Source organism: Astatotilapia calliptera, chromosome 3 (genome assembly GCF_964374335.1).
Source record: "Astatotilapia calliptera chromosome 3, fAstCal68.1, whole genome shotgun sequence".
Taxonomy (NCBI): domain Eukaryota; kingdom Metazoa; phylum Chordata; class Actinopteri; order Cichliformes; family Cichlidae; genus Astatotilapia; species Astatotilapia calliptera.
This window is the reverse complement of record NC_137424.1, coordinates 47,650,687-47,670,133: the sequence shown is the minus strand read 5'-3', so window position 1 is coordinate 47,670,133 and position 19,447 is coordinate 47,650,687. Positions and strand designations below refer to the sequence as shown.

Sequence of the window (19,447 nt, the reverse complement as noted above, 5' to 3'; positions counted from 1 at the left end):
GTGTAAAGTGTAAAGCAAGGCCAGCTTTGACTCATAAACCAAGTGCTCAGTCAGACTGAAGAACAGGAAGTTTAGTGCAGAGCTACACAGGCATGTTAATAAAATACAGGAAACCAGTACAGGGAGAAAAAGCAGAACTATGTAACACACACACACACACATCAGGTCAGCCCAGAAAAAGTTGTTTTGATCGAAACTATGTGTGACGTGTAAAGGACCAAAATAACACCTATATGATACACATTTTTGGCTTCTAATGCTAGAGATTTGCAACTGGCTTTGGGCTGTGCATGTCTCTATCTTCCGGAAGATGATTGAATAAATAATTATAAATATTTTAAATAACTGAGTCGTGTTCTCTTTATTCAGTAAAAGAATGACAAGAACCAGATTTATTATTTAGTGCCGAAAACCCAGGATTCTTTTACGGCTGAGAGGACAAATTCGGCTTAAGGTGAAATCGTAAAATGAAGCGAATGGAGAGCTGGCTCGACAATACAAATACAAATACAATACACAGCCTGTTAAAGCAAAGTGTGCAAATTGGATGAATTCTAAATTATCTGCTCGCCGAGTTAATGATCTTCACTATTAAATTGGCTCAGTAGTGGTAAAACTAAAGTCTGTTCAGTAGATTACTGGTGAATGTTTGTGTTGATTTTGGTTAATTTCTGAGAATAAAAGTAAAGCTTTGGGGTAACAATAATGAAACTTTGAGAATGACAGTAGTGAGTTAAAGGTAATATGGTATTTAATGGTGAAAGAGAAAAAAGAAGTTAATGTGTGTGTTAAGAAAAGACCGTAGAATAGGTAATTGGTTATTTCTTTGAGGGATTTAAGTCCCTATTGGTTATAAGGTTGGACCTACATCGATTAAAACCTTCTGTCAGAGTTTTGATTGTTTTTTAAATGAATTTAAATTACTTTAGAACAGAAGTTAGACTTCTAAGAAGTGCACAAGTTCACAGGTGGGAACTTCCTCCTTCTCACGGACACATGAGAAGATTTATCCCAGGTGGTGACTGGAAGGACTTGGGACCCTTCTTAATAACCAGTGATCGAAGAATCACTTTGCCGTCTAGGACGGTATATGCACTTTTTTGGCCAGCAAAGCTAGGCTTGGGCGTTGGACACTTCTAACAATAAAATAGGTTGTGTAGAAATCGGGCCAGTCACAGTTTGGAACTGATACGGGTTAATTGGTCAGAAAAAGGTTAGACCTTGGCATTGGACGCTTTTAAAGTTGTCAAAATTGTGTAGGAAAAGTCGAAAAGTCTGGTACCAGCAGATGTTTGTGTAAAAGTATGTCTTCACATTTGGTGTCTTTTGTTATATGTATAAATGTGCGAATATATAGTGAAGTGTAAAATTCTCTTTGGGGTGTACAGTCAGAAGTAGATATTGTTTTGAAAGTGTGACAGAGAATGGTGTGATGTGTGTGAGAAGAGCTACTAAACACCTGAGTGAATTGTGCTAAATTGGTGCTCAAAGTATTGTGTGAATTGTGCTGCAGAGCTGAGCTAAGAGAATTGTGACGTGTGTTGAAAAACTGTTAATTGTGCTGAGGATGTGTGCCAAAGGAATTCTGCTAATCATGCTGAGGACTTCGATGTGAAGGATTTCTTTTTTGGTAATGCTTGCAAGTTTAAAAACCTTAGTATCTACCTGTGCGAACCTGTTCAGTTTGTGTGCGTGTCCGAGGGTGCATGTTTTTATGTTAAAAGTAAGTAAAATTACAGAGGGTACAGTATATATATATAGTGTGTGTGTGTGTGTGTGTGTGTGTGTGTGTGTGTGTGTGTGTGTGTGTGTGTGTGTGTGTGTGTGTGCGTGTGTGCGTGTGTGTGTGTGTAAGAAGCACTCGGTGAGTGTGTGTGTCTGTGACAGGAAGTGAAATGTTTGCAGGCAGTTTGATGGAAATTGCCTGGTGTGTGTGCAACGTGAGATTGAGAAAGACGCCTTAAAATCTAGGTATAAGAATTAGAGAAATGAAAGGAAATGAGATTAAATAAATGTCTTAGTGCATTAATACAGGTGCCCATGGACTTGGCTCAACCTCCTGGATGAGTACAGTGGCAAAATGTTAGATTAACTTAATTGGGACGACAAACAGGCCATGTTTTGGCTGAAAATTTCACAGCTTCACCTTTCATCCTGTCTTTATCCTGAGAAGAAGCTGTGAGGACGGTCAATCTCTTCCTGAAGACAGAAGACAGGCAGAGCAACACTGTGGACTTCAAGAATTAACAGCAGGCAAAAGACAGCAGGACTGACCTAAAACTCTGAAGGTTCCAGGAGCATGTATAAATACCATGGTGGGAAACATGCGCTCTGATCACCAGCTGGGAAGTGTACCAGTGACATCATTGTGTGGATGGACTTGATGGGACTGTCTGAGTTTCAGATTTGCCATGCAAAGTCAAACAGCAAAATAAGAGACTGAAAATAAGAAGAGAATGAACAGAGAAGAAGAAACAGCTGATTTGGGCCTGTGCTTGCAGGAGATTCGGGAGCACACACAGGCAACTGTGAGAAGAGTAGATGAGGACAGGGGAGAGGTGAAGGCTGGACGTGTTAAGGTGAGAGCATATGAAAATTGGGTTTAAAATTGAGGCTGAACTTGTGGAGGTTTAGAAATGTCCAGAGCATCGCAATAGAAAGGTAAATAAAATAAATAAAGAAATTAAGAAATAAATAGACTAAATTACATAAATGAATAGAAAATATACATACACAAGTAGAAATACGTGAAATTATTTTTGGAGAGAATGAGGAGCGAGACAGTTTGAATCCACAGCTCAGCACAAATATGCATAAATTAATCTGAATACAAACCCATACATGCAATGAAGACCAGCTTACACTCATGAATGTTAATATATTACATAAATGCTAAATGGTGTAGTTTTAATAGACATTTGCTATCAGATGCTGAGGTTATCCATTGCTGAGGAATAACTCGAGAATCTGCACGACAACTGGGGGCTTTTGTGAAAAGGAAAATATAGGGGTGTTACCAAACGATGATCAGATAATAAATTTAATTCAAAGTTGTAAATTGGAAGTGGTCGTGTGCTGATTGAGCAAAAGAAGTTATTACTGTAAGAAGAAAAATAATAATTATTATTTTTTTGGTAATGTTTTGAATATGCATTTCTGTTGTTGTTGAGATATGACTTAATATGCAAATTAGTTGAATGAGTGGAGACAAAACAAAACAAACAAACAAACAAAAAAAAACGAGTTCCTGTTTGAATGTATGAGTGAAGCTTGCACTGAGAGAAACATATCCCTGACTGTGTGAGAAGAATTGCTTGGTAAAATATATGATAGCATGGTACAGGATAATTAATAAAATAATAATTTGTCCTTTCTCAAGACAAGCATCCAGCTTGGGTTGCTGCAACTTACAGATTTATAGATAATAATCTTAAAACTTCATCCAATTGTCTTTTTCAGTTATTTAAAATATACATTTTCAAAATGCAGGTGTAAATATTTCTGTTGGGTTCTAGGGTTAACTTACCGAGCATTTTTGCAGTGAATGAGCAAGAAGCGGAGCTTGACAAACATTGTGTGTCTTGTTGCATTTAAACCCAGTAGACATTCCCAGGTTACTTTCACTTGCTATTGGAAATATGTTCATATTGGAGGTGGGGATAGCTGGGGGTTTCCCATTATTTGGAAACAAATTGTTCCATGCATTTTGTTTCGTCTTTTACACAGAATACATTAAATTAAATTAAATAATTATAACCCAGTCTGTTTTTTTGTTCAGATTGAAGCTTTACTTTTTTCCTTTCTAGTTACTGGAACATTGCTGGTAATCTTCCACTTCCAAGGTTGTAATTATTTAAACTTTTACATTTTAGGCGTTTCATTTTCAGTGATTGAAAAGCAACATATAATTGGAGGCCGCATTAAAAAATTGTGGATATCAATACTTTAAATTGTTTAGAATGTATTATTTCCGTGTGCTAGCTCGTGTTTTTCCTTTACTTTTTTGAGTGATTTACAATTTGTAAGTGTTATTAAAACTATTTACTGTTTAGACTTGGTTTATTTGTATGTATTTAGAGCTGTGTTTGAATACAGGAGGCAAAAGTTGTAGTTGATGGAGATATGGCCAGTCAATCAAGTCGATCAATAACCTATTGAAGTGCAGACTTTCAGCTGCAAGTATCTCAAACTCTATAATCTGATAACTGACTTATGTCTGTAATAGAGATGGACCGATCCGATATTACGTATCGGTATCGGTCCGATACTGACCTAAATTACTGGATCGGATATCGGAGAAAAATAAAAAATGTAATCCGATCCATTAAATATCACGAAAGCACCTCACAAAACTTGCAACACGCCGTAACTCACCTCAGAAGTTAGCACGTTGGAGCAGTATGCATCACGTGATAGAGCAGCTGTGGCATGCGGGACCTGTCGGTGGTCTGGATAGCATTTGGAGCTTCGCTAGCAACCCAGCATTTCATCTCCGACAAAGTTATCCCCGAGAGAAGTAAAGCAAGTGTGTAAGACCATCTCTGAATGTTTGTAAAGCATTCCTGCTTAACGAGCGACTGCCTCTCGCTCTCCGGCTCCTACTTCAATCGTGAAACTGCTTAAATGATCAGCTGATCGGCTTTTCTGTGCGAGTCCGTCTCTCTTGTTTGTTTTTGGTCCACTTTGCACCAGAAAGAGGAAACCAGCGGCTGAACAACAGCAGCACGTTTAAGCTTGATAAGCTGTTGTTAGAATTTATTTAATATTACTTTCTACACCAGGATCTTTTTCTACGTAGCTGACGGCTGGTAACTGTGCAGGGACGGATCTAGCAAAGTTTAGCCAGGGGGGCCGATAGGGCATTAACAGGGAAAAGGGGGCACAAAGACATACTTTTCTTTCTTATTCTCATTTAATGTCTAGCTTTTAATAAATAATTATCTGACACCCAAAGTTTTAATTTGATGTAAAATGAATAGAAATCAATTACTGTATATAGTGACTATTAAGTCTAATATATATACCCTAGTAAGCTATAGTACTTTTTACTTTGGGAAGGTACCATCTGTGCAGTCTGCAATTTTGTTGAAGAAAGATGTTGAATCTATTTAATATTTCTTGAAAAATAATTGATTTCTGTGCATTTTTTTTCACACTGCATCAAATTAAGGTTGATTACGTCGATTAAGCTTCATGAGGTGGCGTGTGAGGGGTGGTTCCCTATTTTTTATTTATTTATTTTTGTTGTTGCTGGGAGTTGGAACCCTATTAGTTAGGTTGCTTAATATTTACGCTAAGTACTCTTTAAAATACCAGAATAGGGAGGATGGTGTAGGTCTAAGTTTATTAGATTGATCAGTATTGCTGAACTATGAAATATTTTTTTTGTATACAGGTATAACAGAATAGCTTTAGTGTAGTTGTTGTTTTAAACTTGAGTATGAACTTGCAGACTTGCAAAATGCAGCAAGATATTTTAAAAAACAGTTTTGTTGATTACAAAAACACTATATCGGATTCATATCGGTATCGGCAGATATCCAAATTTATGATATCGGTATCGGACATAAAAAAGTGGTATCGTGCCATCTCTAGTCTGTAACAAATTTCCTGATGACCTGTTCCTGTGTAATTCTTCTCTGTGTTGTTTGTTTGCTTGGGTTTTTTTAAGTGTTCCTTCTTTCTTGTTTTGAGTACTTCCTCCGCATGGAACTGGCTGCTCCAGTATGCTTCAGAAGAGAGCATATCTTTCAGTTACAACGGTGAGTGCAGAAAGGGTTTATTTTAAAACCCTTAAATTAAAACTCGCATTTTTCTTATTTGATTTGGAATCAACTGTGTGATATATAGAGGTTAAAGGGCAAAAAATGTGTCTTTGGCCAATATATTATAGACTTAACTGTGTCTCACATATCCCTTCCATGTCTTCAGTAGCTCCAACACCTGCTAGTTGGTCCTGCATTTATTCTCTTTTCAACATAAGTAAGCAGTGGAATGACTTATTTAAGAACAATGAGAAAAAGAACGGCTTGATATTTGACATTCTGTTGTTTTATAATTGAAAACATGGGTCTCTGACTGATTTCCAAATATGGTGTAGGCCAGAATGATTTGAGCCTAAGTTTATTTTTTACCAAGAGGTAAAAAATAAACTTTCTTAATGTCTTTGTTAGTTCTTAGGTTTTGGTTCTATGTTCCCACAGTTATGTGTCAGTATCCGGTCTGAGTTCTGTCAATGTATGTTTCCTGTTTTACTTTGAATGGTCTTGTCTCATGTTAGTGTATTCTGTTTTACGTCCTTGTCTTGTCATGCCCAGTTACTCCTAGCTGTGCTCTCCCTCTGTGTATTTAAGCCTTGCGTTTGCCTCTGTTATTTGCTGGTTCATCTGCATGTCATCCCCTGTATTTCTGCCGTGTGTCTCTCCATGTTTTCAGCTTCAACTTCTCAGGTTTTCAGGTTTCTAGTCACAGGATTTTTGTACCTTATATTATTATTTTGTAGCTGTTCCCAGTTTAGGTTTTGTTAGTGTAATTCCCTGCCATGCTCTGCTTTGGTTTGTATTTTGTTTTCCTTTATTAATAAACTTTCGTCAGAGCTGTCATCAGCGTTTGCGTTTGGATCCACATCCTACATCTCCTGACGATCTGCCTCTCAGATCGTGACACAATCAGGTGTCCTTTTTATTCAACAACTCTCAAACACGTCTCCTGAATAAACCCAGCCGATTCTTCTATGATGAATCAAACTCCTCCACATTTGATGTTCTTTTGGGATAAACCTTAGTCTTCAGGTCACCCCACAAAATCAAAGGGATTCCAGACAGGGCTTTGTGCAAATGCAATAAAGCTTTCAAATCTGAAATAAACATTTTGGCAAATTTCTTTTTCTATTTGCCCAAACTCAGACTGTCCTGTGATGCTTTTTTTCCCCCAATTCAATTCAAGTTTATTTCTATAGAACCAAATCACAACAACAGTTGCTTTAAGTTAGACATTGCATTTTAGAGTTCAGTTTAAAATCTAACAGTCTAACAAGTGTAAATATATACTTTTTAATATTTGTTAATATAATTGTACCTGTTGGGGCACTAAAAATAATTTACCACTATTACTGCACCCTTGTTTCCGAAACTGCATTTGCAGTATCCAATACCAATGTTTAAAAGATGTATTTGCTCTATTTACCCATATATGACAAGTAAGTGAATATAAGGCTAAGGTGTTACTAAAAGAAAGAAAAACAATTTGAAAAGAGAAATATGTTTCATTCTTTTATTGTTGAGTAATGCATCATAGAATGTTTCAGCTTAAGTAAAAAATCAAACATTATATTGCAAAATAGCTTACATTATAAGGTGTCCACAAATTCCAAATTACTTCATTATATTGAAAAATGTAAATACATAAAGTAGAAAATAAATAAAAGAATAGTAATGTAAGTACAAAACGGATGAAGATCCCAAATTGAATGCACTATTACATTTGTGAATGTTAAGGGAACATAGGACACATATACAGTGAACTGCACTTAACTGCGTTAAAACAATTAAAATGCAAACAATCCTACAAGAATCTTTTTATGAGTCAAAAATGTTAGTTTTTCAAGACAAGGAGGAGAGAAAGTAAGAAGAGAAGCATTCAAATCATAAAAACCTTTAAGATCTATCATTGCTATATTGCATGTTCTGTATTATTAAATCATTTATAATACCACTGGTAAACTGGGAACAGGACCCCCCCCCCCCCACACACACACACACACACGCATACACTCACACACACACACACACACACTAACTAGTGTCAGAATTTCATTACAAGATATTTATAATAAAAATAATAATAACACAAATCCCTAACTGTAATAAGAAAAGAGTCACTGTAATTGGCACTTTGAGCAAAAGCCTTGATAGAAGCAATGCGTAAAGTCAGTAAGTCAAAAGTATTATTTGATGACTGTGACACAGGTCTTGCAAAAGTTGACATACTTTCGGTCCCCACTAAATTACTTTGCATATATTTTGTGTTACCAGTTTGCAGACTTTGCTCACTGTTTGAATTAACCCTGTTCCTGCCTAATGTTTTTTTAAGAACTAACTGAAATGCTGCCCTACCTGATAATATTGTTCCTCTGAACCCTAAAAGGAATCACAGAAAAGCACCCACCATGCTGCATAATCCACCACCTATTCTTTCTATTACGTTGCTTATTTCTGGATAAACATTATGATACTTTGGTTCAATTGTAATTACCCAGTTAAATATTATTGATAATTTTTTTAAATGCCCATGCTGCTATGCAACCTCCGAACCTGAAGCTGCCCATTCTGCTTATTTGTTTTTTTTTGTTGTTGCCTTATCTATTGTAATGTGGTTGTTATGTGCTTTAAAAATGCTCAGCCACTGCTACTATGATGAATAAGGCAATTGATCAGTGTTAGCGTTCCTGCAATAAATGCTGCTCAAACCCCTAAGCCTCCTTCTGACCCTGAAAGAAACACAAGTGGAGACCCCACCTTTCTGCGTAGTTCGCCATGGACCTAGTGTGGTACTTATCTTACTTTTTCGAATATCAAGATTCTTTTGTGTTATACTCCAATGACTACGACTGTTATTAGTGATACTATCAGTTCTACTGCTACTATTACTCCACACTTTGATGTTCTTCCCACGAACTCTTACAACAAGCCAAAGAGAGTGCCGTCCACGCTTTCTATGACTACGCATTCTACAAATTGGCTTATTTGCTGAATTACGCATATGAGTACTACCTAAAATGTTTTTAAGTGTTCTTATCTGTTTTATTGTTAATGCTAGTCGATCCCATAACATAGTTGCTATAGAGGTGGAAACCAAGCCTAAAAGGGCACTCATGATACCCCTTAAAATATTCAGCAACAATTCTCTTACTTTCCTTGACTTCTTTATTACCCGTGCTCCTGGCCCTGTTGCTCCAAAAATTGAGGGACTGTGAAATCTTCTTATCAGTCTAAATGTGAAAGCTACTACACGTCTAAATGTTGCCCCGGTTAACCCTGAAACTGAGCCAAATAGAGCACCCGCCATGCTCTCCAATCTAGCTCCTGCCCATTGTGTCAGGTTGTATACTTTTTGGATCACAAATGCTCTTGCTGATGCTGCTCCAATGTCTAACATTACTTTCAGTTGTGTTATCAATGCTACTGTGTGTTGAATTACCATGCATGCTCTTTGCGACACACACTCTCCTACTGTTATTGCTTTTTGCTTTACCCATGGCCCTGCCTGAGTGGCTCCAATCTGTAATTTTCTTTGAAGTGTTAACATCAGTTCAGCTGTGAGAGTTGCACCACCCTGTAAAATGGTCATTCCTAACTGCAAAAAGAAGCCAAATGGATTAGCCACCATACTCCCTAATCCAGCAGCAACCAAATGTTTTATGTTGCTTGCCTTTTGGATTGCCCATGCTGCTGCCCCTCTTATTCCAATGCCGTATGCTGTCTTCACTGCTCTTATCAGTCCATCTTTGAGTCTTGCTCCAAGCCCTAATATTCTTCCTTGTAACTGCAAAATGGAGCCAAACAAACCACTCACCATGCTTCCAAATCCAGCTCTTAACAATTGTGATCCTTTGCTTGCTTTTTCAGTGACCCATTCCAGTAAGTCTTTTAACTTTTGAATTACCCATGCTCCTGCCCCAGTGGCATCAGTAAATAATGTTGTTTTAAATGCTGTTATTAAGGCTACTGCAAGTGCTGCTCCAATCCCAAATACTTGTCCAATTAACCCGAGGAACAAGCCAAATGGACCACCCCTCATGCTCTCGACACCATTACGTACCCATTCTGTGACTTGGCTTACTCTTTGGATTACCCGTGCTCCTGGCCCTGTTGCTCCAAAGTTTGATGATGCTTTAACTGCTGATATCAGTCTAAATGTGAATGCTACTACACGTCTAAATGTTGCGCTGGTTAACCCTGAAACTGAGCCAAATAGAGCTCCCGCCATGCTCTCCAATCTAGCTCCTGCCCATTGTGTCAGGTTGTGTACTTTTTGGATCACAAATGCTCTTGCCGATACTGCTCCAATGTCTAACATTACTTTCAGTTGTGTTTTCAATGCTACTGTTTGTTGAATTACAATGCATGCTCTTTGCGACACACACTTTCCTACTGTTATTGCTTTTTGCTTTACCCATGGCCCTGCCTGAGTGGCTCCAATCTGTAATTTTCTTTGAAGTGTTAACATCAGTTCAGCTGTGAGAGTTGCACCACCCTGTAAAATGGTCATTCCTAACTGCAAAAAGAAGCCAAATGGATTAGCCACCATACTCCCTAATCCAGCAGCAACCAAATGTTTTATGTTGCTTGCCTTTTGGATTGCCCATGCTGCTGCCCCTCTTATTCCAATGCCGTATGCTGTCTTCGCTGCTCTTATCAGTCCATCTTTGAGTCTTGCTCCAAGCCCTAATATTCTTCCTTGTAACTGCAAAATGGAGCCAAACAAACCACTCACCATGCTTCCAAATCCAGCTCTTAACAATTGTGCTCCTTTGCTTGCTTTTTCAGTGACCCATTCCAGTAAGTCTTTTAACTTTTGAATTACCCATGCTCCTGCCCCAGTGGCATCAGTAAATAATGTCGTTTTAAATGCTGTTATTAAGGCTACTGCAAGTGCTGCTCCAATCCCAAATACTTGTCCAATTAACCCGAGGAACAAGCCAAATGGACCACCCCTCATGCTCTCGACACCATTACGTACCCATTCTGTGACTTGGCTTACTCTTTGGATTACCCGTGCTCCTGGCCCTGTTGCTCCAAAGTTTAATGACGCTTTAACTGCTGATATCAGTCTAAATGTGAATGCTACTACACGTCTAAATGTTGCGCCGGATAACCCTGAAACTGAGCCCAATAGAGCTCCCGCCATGCTCTCCAATCTAGCTCCTGCCCATTGTTTCAGGTTGTGTACTTTTTGGATCACAAATGCTCTTGCCGATGCTGCTCCAATGTCTAACATTACTTTCAGTTGTGTTATCAATGCTACTGTTTGTTGAATTACAATGCATGCTCTTTGCGACACACACTTTCCTACTGTTATTGCTTTTTGCTTTACCCATGGCCCTGCCTGAGTGGCTCCAATCTGTAATTTTCTTTGAAGTGTTAACATCAGTTCAGCTGTGAGAGTTGCACCACCCTGTAAAATGGTCATTCCTAACTGCAAAAAGAAGCCAAATGGATTAGCCACCATACTCCCTAATCCAGCAGCAACCAAATGTTTTATGTTGCTTGCCTTTTGGATTGCCCATGCTGCTGCCCCTCTTATTCCAATGCCGTATGCTGTCTTCGCTGCTCTTATCAGTCCATCTTTGAGTCTTGCTCCAAGCCCTAATATTCTTCCTTGTAACTGCAAAATGGAGCCAAACAAACCACTCACCATGCTTCCAAATCCAGCTCTTAACAATTGTGATCCTTTGCTTGCTTTTTCAGTGACCCATTCCAGTAAGTCTTTTAACTTTTGAATTACCCATGCTCCTGCCCCAGTGGCATCAGTAAATAATGTTGTTTTAAATGCTGTTATTAAGGCTACTGCAAGTGCTGCTCCAATCCCAAATACTTGTCCAATTAACCCGAGGAACAAGCCAAATGGACCACCCCTCATGCTCTCGACACCATTACGTACCCATTCTGTGACTTGGCTTACTCTTTGGATTACCCGTGCTACTGGCCCTGTTGCTCCAAAGTTTGATGATGCTTTAACTGCTGATATCAGTCTAAATGTGAAAGCTACTACACGTCCAAATGTTGCGCTGGTTAACCCTGAAACTGAGCCAAATAGAGCTCCCGCCATGCTCTCCAATCTAGCTCCTGCCCATTGTGTCAGGTTGTATACTTTTTGGATCACAAATGCTCTTGCCGATGCTGCTCCAATGTCTAACATTACTTTCAGTTGTGTTTTCAATGCTACTGTTTGTTGAATTACAATGCATGCTCTTTGCGACACACACTTCCCTACTGTTATTGCTTTTTGCTTTACCCATGGCCCTGCCTGAGTGGCTCCAATCTGTAATTTTCTTTGAAGTGTTAACATCAGTTCAGCTGTGAGAGTTGCACCACCCTGTAAAATGGTCATTCCTAACTGCAAAAAGAAGCCAAATGGATTAGCCACCATACTCCCTAATCCAGCAGCAACCAAATGTTTTATGTTGCTTGCCTTTTGGATTGCCCATGCTGCTGCCCCTCTTATTCCAATGCCGTATGCTGTCTTCGCTGCTCTTATCAGTCCATCTTTGAGTCTTGCTCCAAGCCCTAATATTCTTCCTTGTAACTGCAAACTGGAGCCAAACAAACCACTCACCATGCTTCCAAATCCAGCTCTTAACAATTGTGATCCTTTGCTTGCTTTTTCAGTGACCCATTCCAGTAAGTCTTTTAACTTTTGAATTACCCATGCTCCTGCCCCAGTGGCATCAGTAAATAATGTTGTTTTAAATGCTGTTATTAAGGCTACTGCAAGTGCTGCTCCAATCCCAAATACTTGTCCAATTAACCCGAGGAACAAGCCAAATGGACCACCCCTCATGCTCTCGACACCATTACGTACCCATTCTGTGACTTGGCTTACTCTTTGGATTACCCGTGCTACTGGCCCTGTTGCTCCAAAGTTTGATGATGCTTTAACTGCTGATATCAGTCTAAATGTGAAAGCTACTACACGTCCAAATGTTGCGCTGGTTAACCCTGAAACTGAGCCAAATAGAGCTCCCGCCATGCTCTCCAATCTAGCTCCTGCCCATTGTGTCAGGTTGTATACTTTTTGGATCACAAATGCTCTTGCCGATGCTGCTCCAATGTCTAACATTACTTTCAGTTGTGTTTTCAATGCTACTGTTTGTTGAATTACAATGCATGCTCTTTGCGACACACACTTCCCTACTGTTATTGCTTTTTGCTTTACCCATGGCCCTGCCTGAGTGGCTCCAATCTGTAATTTTCTTTGAAGTGTTAACATCAGTTCAGCTATGAGAGTTGCACCACCCTGTAAAATGGTCATTCCTAACTGCAAAAAGAAGCCAAATGGATTAGCCACCATACTCCCTAATCCAGCAGCAACCAAATGTTTTATGTTGCTTGCCTTTTGGATTGCCCATGCTGCTGCCCCTCTTATTCCAATGCCGTATGCTGTCTTCGCTGCTCTTATCAGTCCATCTTTGAGTCTTGCTCCAAGCCCTAATATTCTTCCTTGTAACTGCAAAATGGAGCCAAACAAACCACTCACCATGATTCCAAATCCAGCTCTTAACAATTGTGCTCCTTTGCTTGCTTTTTCAGTGACCCATTCCAGTAAGTCTTTTAACTTTTGAATTACCCATGCTCCTGCCCCAGTGGCATCAGTAAATAATGTCGTTTTAAATGCTGTTATTAAGGCTACTGCAAGTGCTGCTCCAATCCCAAATACTTGTCCAATTAACCCGAGGAACAAGCCAAATGGACCACCCCTCATGCTCTCGACACCATTACGTACCCATTCTGTGACTTGGCTTACTCTTTGGATTACCCGTGCTCCTGGCCCTGTTGCTCCAAAGTTTAATGATGCTTTAACTGCTGATATCAGTCTAAATGTGAATGCTACTACACGTCTAAATGTTGCGCCGGATAACCCTGAAACTGAGCCAAATAGAGCTCCCGCCATGCTCTCCAATCTAGCTCCTGCCCATTGTTTCAGGTTGTGTACTTTTTGGATCACAAATGCTCTTGCCGATGCTGCTCCAATGTCTAACATTACTTTCAGTTGTGTTATCAATGCTACTGTTTGTTGAATTACAATGCATGCTCTTTGCGACACACACTTTCCTACTGTTATTGCTTTTTGCTTTACCCATGGCCCTGCCTGAGTGGCTCCAATCTGTAATTTTCTTTGAAGTGTTAACATCAGTTCAGCTGTGAGAGTTGCACCACCCTGTAAAATGGTCATTCCTAACTGCAAAAAGAAGCCAAATGGATTAGCCACCATACTCCCTAATCCAGCAGCAACCAAATGTTTTATGTTGCTTGCCTTTTGGATTGCCCATGCTGCTGCCCCTCTTATTCCAATGCCGTATGCTGTCTTCGCTGCTCTTATCAGTCCATCTTTGAGTCTTGCTCCAAGCCCTAATATTCTTCCTTGTAACTGCAAAATGGAGCCAAACAAACCACTCACCATGATTCCAAATCCAGCTCTTAACAATTGTGCTCCTTTGCTTGCTTTTTCAGTGACCCATTCCAGTAAGTCTTTTAACTTTTGAATTACCCATGCTCCTGCCCCAGTGGCATCAGTAAATAATGTCGTTTTAAATGCTGTTATTAAGGCTACTGCAAGTGCTGCTCCAATCCCAAATACTTGTCCAATTAACCCGAGGAACAAGCCAAATGGACCACCCCTCATGCTCTCGACACCATTACGTACCCATTCTGTGACTTGGCTTACTCTTTGGATTACCCGTGCTCCTGGCCCTGTTGCTCCAAAGTTTAATGACGCTTTAACTGCTGATATCAGTCTAAATGTGAATGCTACTACACGTCTAAATGTTTCGCTGGTTAACCCTGAAACTGAGCCAAATAGAGCTCCCGCCATGCTCTCCAATCTAGCTCCTGCCCATTGTTTCAGGTTGTGTACTTTTTGGATCACAAATGCTCTTGCCGATACTGCTCCAATGTCTAACATTACTTTCAGTTGTGTTATCAATGCTACTGTTATTTGAATTACAATGCATGCTCTTTGCGACACACACTTTCCTACTGTTATTGCTTTTTGCTTTACCCATGGCCCTGCCTGAGTGGCTCCAATCTGTAATTTTCTTTGAAGTGTTAACATCAGTTCAGCTGTGAGAGTTGCACCACCCTGTAAAATGGTCATTCCTAACTGCAAAAAGAAGCCAAATGGATTAGCCACCATACTCCCTAATCCAGCAGCAACCAAATGTTTTATGTTGCTTGCCTTTTGGATTGCCCATGCTGCTGCCCCTCTTATTCCAATGCCGTATGCTGTCTTCGCTGCTCTTATCAGTCCATCTTTGAGTCTTGCTCCAAGCCCTAATATTCTTCCTTGTAACTGCAAAATGGAGCCAAACAAACCACTCACCATGCTTCCAAATCCAGCTCTTAACAATTGTGCTCCTTTGCTTGCTTTTTCAGTGACCCATTCCAGTAAGTCTTTTAACTTTTGAATTACCCATGCTCCTGCCCCAGTGGCATCAGTAAATAATGTCGTTTTAAATGCTGTTATTAAGGCTACTGCAAGTGCTGCTCCAATCCCAAATACTTGTCCAATTAACCCGAGGAACAAGCCAAATGGACCACCCCTCATGCTCTCGACACCATTACGTACCCATTCTGTGACTTGGCTTACTCTTTGGATTACCCGTGCTCCTGGCCCTGTTGCTCCAAAGTTTAATGACGCTTTAACTGCTGATATCAGTCTAAATGTGAATGCTACTACACGTCTAAATGTTTCGCTGGTTAACCCTGAAACTGAGCCAAATAGAGCTCCCGCCATGCTCTCCAATCTAGCTCCTGCCCATTGTTTCAGGTTGTGTACTTTTTGGATCACAAATGCTCTTGCCGATGCTGCTCCAATGTCTAACATTACTTTCAGTTGTGTTATCAATGCTACTGTTTGTTGAATTACAATGCATGCTCTTTGCGACACACACTTTCCTACTGTTATTGCTTTTTGCTTTACCCATGGCCCTGCCTGAGTGGCTCCAATCTGTAATTTTCTTTGAAGTGTTAACATCAGTTCAGCTGTGAGAGTTGCACCACCCTGTAAAATGGTCATTCCTAACTGCAAAAAGAAGCCAAATGGATTAGCCACCATACTCCCTAATCCAGCAGCAACCAAATGTTTTATGTTGCTTGCCTTTTGGATTGCCCATGCTGCTGCCCCTCTTATTCCAATGCCGTATGCTGTCTTCGCTGCTCTTATCAGTCCATCTTTGAGTCTTGCTCCAAGCCCTAATATTCTTCCTTGTAACTGCAAAATGGAGCCAAACAAACCACTCACCATGATTCCAAATCCAGCTCTTAACAATTGTGCTCCTTTGCTTGCTTTTTCAGTGACCCATTCCAGTAAGTCTTTTAACTTTTGAATTACCCATGCTCCTGCCCCAGTGGCATCAGTAAATAATGTCGTTTTAAATGCTGTTATTAAGGCTACTGCAAGTGCTGCTCCAATCCCAAATACTTGTCCAATTAACCCGAGGAACAAGCCAAATGGACCACCCCTCATGCTCTCGACACCATTACGTACCCATTCTGTGACTTGGCTTACTCTTTGGATTACCCGTGCTCCTGGCCCTGTTGCTCCAAAGTTTAATGACGCTTTAACTGCTGATATCAGTCTAAATGTGAATGCTACTACACGTCTAAATGTTTCGCTGGTTAACCCTGAAACTGAGCCAAATAGAGCTCCCGCCATGCTCTCCAATCTAGCTCCTGCCCATTGTGTCAGGTTGTGTACTTTTTGGATCACAAATGCTCTTGCCGATGCTGCTCCAATGTCTAACATTACTTTCAGTTGTGTTATCAATGCTACTGTTATTTGAATTACAATGCATGCTCTTTGCGACACACACTTTCCTACTGTTATTGCTTTTTGCTTTACCCATGGCCCTGCCTGAGTGGCTCCAATCTGTAATTTTCTTTGAAGTGTTAACATCAGTTCAGCTGTGAGAGTTGCACCACCCTGTAAAATGGTCATTCCTAACTGCAAAAAGAAGCCAAATGGATTAGCCACCATACTCCCTAATCCAGCAGCAACCAAATGTTTTATGTTGCTTGCCTTTTGGATTGCCCATGCTGCTGCCCCTCTTATTCCAATGCCGTATGCTGTCTTCGCTGCTCTTATCAGTCCATCTTTGAGTCTTGCTCCAAGCCCTAATATTCTTCCTTGTAACTGCAAAATGGAGCCAAACAAACCACTCACCATGATTCCAAATCCAGCTCTTAACAATTGTGCTCCTTTGCTTGCTTTTTCAGTGACCCATTCCAGTAAGTCTTTTAACTTTTGAATTACCCATGCTCCTGCCCCAGTGGCATCAGTAAATAATGTCGTTTTAAATGCTGTTATTAAGGCTACTGCAAGTGCTGCTCCAATCCCAAATACTTGTCCAATTAACCCGAGGAACAAGCCAAATGGACCACCCCTCATGCTCTCTACACCATTACGTACCCATTCTGTGACTTGGCTTACTCTTTGGATTACCCGTGCTCCTGGCCCTGTTGCTCCAAAGTTTGATGACGCTTTAACTGCTGATATCAGTCTAAATGTGAAAGCTACTACACGTCCAAATGTTGCGCTGGTTAACCCTGAAACTGAGCCAAATAGAGCTCCCGCCATGCTCTCCAATCTAGCTCCTGCCCATTGTTTCAGGTTGTGTACTTTTTGGATCACAAATGCTCTTGCCGATGCTGCTCCAATGTCTAACATTACTTTCAGTTGTGTTATCAATGCTACTGTTTGTTGAATTACAATGCATGCTCTTTGCGACACACACTCTCCTACTGTTATTGCTTTTTGCTTTACCCATGGCCCTGCCTGAGTGGCTCCAATCTGTAATTTTCTTTGAAGTGTTAACATCAGTTCAGCTGTGAGAGTTGCACCACCCTGTAAAATGGTCATTCCTAACTGCAAAAAGAAGCCAAATGGATTAGCCACCATACTCCCTAATCCAGCAGCAACCAAATGTTTTATGTTGCTTGCCTTTTGGATTGCCCATGCTGCTGCCCCTCTTATTCCAATGCCGTATGCTGTCTTCGCTGCTCTTATCAGTCCATCTTTGAGTCTTGCTCCAAGCCCTAATATTCTTCCTTGTAACTGCAAAATGGAGCCAAACAAACCACTCACCATGCTTCCAAATCCAGCTCTTAACAATTGTGCTCCTTTGCTTGCTTTTTCAGTGACCCATTCCAGTAAGTCTTTTAACTTTTGAATTACCCATGCTCCTGCCCCAGTGGCATCAGTAAATAATGTCGTTTTAAATGCTGTTATTAAGGCTACTGCAAGTGCTGCTCCAATCCCAAATACTTGTCCAATTAACCCGAGGAACAAGCCAAATGGACCACCCCTCATGCTCTCGACACCATTACGTACCCATTCTGTGACTTGGCTTACTCTTTGGATTACCCGTGCTCCTGGCCCTGTTGCTCCAAAGTTTAATGACGCTTTAACTGCTGATATCAGTCTAAATGTGAAAGCTACTACACGTCTAAATGTTGCGCCGGATAACCCTGAAACTGAGCCCAATAGAGCACCCGCCATGCTCTCCAATCTAGCTCCTGCCCATTGTTTCAGGTTGTGTACTTTTTGGATCACAAATGCTCTTGCCGATGCTGCTCCAATGTCTAACATTACTTTCAGTTGTGTTATCAATGCTACTGTTATTTGAATTACAATGCATGCTCTTTGCGACACACACTTTCCTACTGTTATTGCTTTTTGCTTTACCCATGGCCCTGCCTGAGTGGCTCCAATCTGTAATTTTCTTTGAAGTGTTAACATCAGTTCAGCTGTGAGAGTTGCACCACCCTGTAAAATGGTCATTCCTAACTGCAAAAAGAAGCCAAATGGATTAGCCACCATACTCCCTAATCCAGCAGCAACCAAATGTTTTATGTTGCTTGCCTTTTGGATTGCCCATGCTGCTGCCCCTCTTATTCCAATGCCGTATGCTGTCTTCGCTGCTCTTATCAGTCCATCTTTGAGTCTTGCTCCAAGCCCTAATATTCTTCCTTGTAACTGCAAAATGGAGCCAAACAAACCACTCACCATGATTCCAAATCCAGCTCTTAACAATTGTGCTCCTTTGCTTGCTTTTTCAGTGACCCATTCCAGTAAGTCTTTTAACTTTTGAATTACCCATGCTCCTGCCCCAGTGGCATCAGTAAATAATGTCGTTTTAAATGCTGTTATTAAGGCTACTGCAAGTGCTGCTCCAATCCCAAGTACTTGTCCAATTAACCCGAGGAACAAGCCAAATGGACCACCCCTCATGCTCTCGACACCATTACGTACCCATTCTGTGACTTGGCTTACTCTTTGGATTACCCGTGCTCCTGGCCCTGTTGCTCCAAAGTTTAATGATGCTTTAACTGCTGATATCAGTCTAAATGTGAATGCTACTACACGTCTAAATGTTTCGCTGGTTAACCCTGAAACTGAGCCAAATAGAGCTCCCGCCATGCTCTCCAATCTAGCTCCTGCCCATTGTTTCAGGTTGTGTACTTTTTGGATCACAAATGCTCTTGCCGATGCTGCTCCAATGTCTAACATTACTTTCAGTTGTGTTATCAATGCTACTGTTATTTGAATTACAATGCATGCTCTTTGCGACACACACTTTCCTACTGTTATTGCTTTTTGCTTTACCCATGGCCCTGCCTGAGTGGCTCCAATCTGTAATTTTCTTTGAAGTGTTAACATCAGTTCAGCT

General features: G+C 40.4%; 1 protein-coding gene across 1 annotated transcript in view; it reads right to left on the bottom strand.

Annotated features, from left to right (window-relative positions):
• LOC145423255 (uncharacterized) overlaps positions 1-19,447 on the bottom strand; it is a 59,323-nt gene that overhangs the window by 12,272 nt on the left and 27,604 nt on the right. The window lies entirely within an intron of this gene.